The 3,059-nt window shown below is 40.7% G+C and overlaps 1 protein-coding gene across 1 annotated transcript in view; it reads right to left on the bottom strand.

Annotated features, from left to right (window-relative positions):
- Window positions 1-2,669, bottom strand: part of LOC104873345 (RNA-binding protein 12) — a 52,260-nt gene extending 49,591 nt beyond the window's left edge. The window contains exon 1 of the mRNA XM_033767141.1: window positions 2,579-2,669. The gene's annotated coding sequence lies outside the window, so the exon portion shown is untranslated. The remainder of the gene's footprint in view (window positions 1-2,578) is intronic.
- Window positions 2,670-3,059: the final 390 nt, after the last annotated feature.

Genomic DNA, 3,059 nt, shown 5'->3' with positions numbered 1-3,059 from the left:
CTCTGCGGCTCCCCGTTCCAAAAGAGGGCGGGGCGGTTGCGTGACGTCATGGGGCGGGGCAGCGCAGGCGTGCCAAGGTTCTCCCGCGACCTCCCGGAAGTTGAAGGTGTTTGTGACCTGAGGAGCTCGCAATTAAGAGTGTACGTTTGCACCTAGTCCTGGCTTTGGCCAGGATGGTTGGAACGCCTTGGAGCTTTAGTGTGAGATTTTGTGCAAATTACTTTACTTTTTGGAGCCACTGCGAAAAGAAGGAAATAGTGCCTATCTCGCAGAATTGTTTGGAGGATTAGGCAGAACACAAAGTAAAGGCTAGTTCGTTGATAATGTCCTGTTAGTCAAAAGCTGATTATTCCCATTAAAAAATTTCAATCTAGTAAGACTTACCCACTCTAGCTCTTCCACAGCTGCACGCGTTGTTATTGAAGAAACTACGTATTCTCAAGCTGCTTTTTGTACTAAACCCCCCTCCAATTCCTTCTTGCCTACAGCATGTAACTATGAATATATCCATGTCTATGATTGACTTTTGTCTTCCAAATCAAAAGGGAGGAGCCAACTGAAAATGAGGGATAAATTCTCCTAACACAAGCTTTTGGAAAGATTTGTACGGTAAGACTTGAGTAGTACCCAGTACCCCCAAAACAGCAAACTGAAAAAAAAAAAACTCCTTCTTTGTATACCCTGGCTAACCTCGAACTCAAGGCAATCCTCATGCCTCTGCTTCTGGATCTGGGATTACAGGCGAGCGCCACCATGCCTGGATAAACCGCATTTTCAAATCAAAAATACATTTTATACTCTAGTATAATAGAGTTCATTAAAAAAAAGTACAAGGGCCAGGGATTTAGCTCAGTGGCGCCATGCCTGCCTCTTAAACACAAGGTCATGAGTTCAATCCCCAGTACCAAAAATTTTAAAAACTTTCTAAATACAATATGTTATCCAGGATTGGCTCTGGAAAAGAGCAAAGCCATTAGCCAGGCGTGGTGGTGCACGCCTGTAATCCCAGCACTTGGGAGGTTGAGGCCCAGGAGGATCACTGTGAGTTCGAGACCAGCCTGGGCTACATAGTGAGTTCCAGGTCAATCTCAACTACATACTGAAACCCTGTCTCAAAAAACAAACAAAAGAAAAAGCAAAGCCATTAAAGGGTGAACTACTGAAATATGAAAAATATTTCAAATTTTATTAATACAGTATTAACATCAAATTTTAATAAATGTACTGTTTTTTTGTAAGTATAGAGGAAAATGGTAATTGATATACAACTCCGTACTATTTGTGCAACTTTTCTATAAATATAACATGTTTATTTAAAAAAAGAAAAGAGCAAGCCAGCCATCATGTTGCACAACTCTTAATCCTAACTACTTGAAGCTGAGGCAGGAGGACTCCAAATTCAAGGCCAGCCTGGCAACTCAGCAAGACCCTGTCTAAAAATAAAATTTTAAAAAGGGCTGAGGATATATCTCAGTGCAGAGCACTTGGCTAGCATGCATGAGACTCCAGGTTGAATCCTCAGTACTGTCAAAACACAAAAAGATGTTGAACTTGTGTTTTGGGGGGAGTTGAGACAGGTTCACCCTATGTAGTTCAGGCTGGCCTTGAACTCATGGCAACCCTCCTGCCTCAGCCACCCAAGAACTAGGATTACAGGTGAGTGCCACCATGTTCACTCTCAACTCTGAACTCTATAACATTTTATTTTTTCTCTTTTTTATAACTATCTATAAATGTGTTCAGACCCACAAATAGAAAAATGACTCTACTTGCATTGGCTTTTTCTTGTTTTTTCAAACACATTTCTTAACATGCCAAACGCTTTCCAGTTTCTTCTCATCCTTATGTAGATGAGCTATCCCAACTCTACATTTTTGCTTAAGCATTACCTCCTCAGAAAAACTTGCCAAGAGTCAGCACCACAGCTTCTCCCTAGTCACAATATTCTATTTCATTTATAGCACTTATCACAACCTATAATAATCTTTGTATAGTTATTTTACAGTTCTCCACTAGTATGAAAGCTCAATAAGGGTGAGTCCTTTTTGTCCCTGTTAACTAGTGTCTCCCCCAGTGTCCTGAAGAAAAGTCTGGGTGCGGAAAGGCATTTAAATAATTGAATGAAAACATATGCAAATGAATTGAATCATCTATGGAAATCAGGTGGAGTGGTGATCTTCTCCATAATTACCAAGTGTACCTTCAACTTCTTCTGATTCTTACACAGCACCAGAGTAAATAGAAGATCAGTTTATTTCTCCAATCTTCAAAAAAATTTTTTACGGTGTTTTGAGACAAGGTCTCACTATGCAGGCCCTCACGCTGGCCTTGAACTCATGGCAATCCTCCTGCCTCAGCCTCCCAAGTGCTGGGATTACTAGTTTAAACCACCAAGCCCGGCAAAATTACCAAATATTAAAGAAAGAAACACAGATTATTAGAATAGATGTAATCATATAGATATTTCTAGCTCCATTAAAAGAAAAGAAGGAACATGAGAACAGAAAGGAGATAAACCTAAGATACATGCTATTTGGTCTATAGACAATATAAAAAGATGTCCTTTGGAGAGAGAAACACACACACACACACACACACACACACAAAATTGAAGGAACTGCTTATTCTTGTTGTAGGAGGAGCCAGTCTAGTTGAGCAGCAGAAAGCAATTCAAATGTACACACAAAACAGAGTCCATGTACAAAGACCCTCCTTTTTGTTCTATGCTCCCTACAAAAGTAACAGATATATCAGCAGCAATATTAGAGCCAAATGACTCTACTGCTTCAGGATGGAAATGTCTATATACTATAAGACCAAAGAAGAACTCTTGAAAAGAAATGGAGACTATACCCCAGCAAAGTTGCTGAGGCTGGGGAAAGATATTTTCCTTGTGTTTTGGACTTGGAAGCAGGCTGTGCTAGTCAACTGGGATACAACAATTCCAGTTTGACTAAAGAGCACCCCCTGGATATAAAAAATATCAGATGTGGGCTGGGGATTTGGCCCAGTGGTTCTGCTGCCTGCCTGGCAAGGGCCTAAGTTTGATTCCCAGTACA

This window comes from Fukomys damarensis, unplaced genomic scaffold (assembly GCF_012274545.1).
Source record: "Fukomys damarensis isolate Sample0158 unplaced genomic scaffold, DMR_v1.0_HiC HiC_scaffold_22, whole genome shotgun sequence".
Lineage (NCBI taxonomy): Eukaryota > Metazoa > Chordata > Mammalia > Rodentia > Bathyergidae > Fukomys > Fukomys damarensis.
Note: the sequence above shows the minus strand (reverse complement) of the source record. Positions and strands in the feature narration are given on the sequence as shown.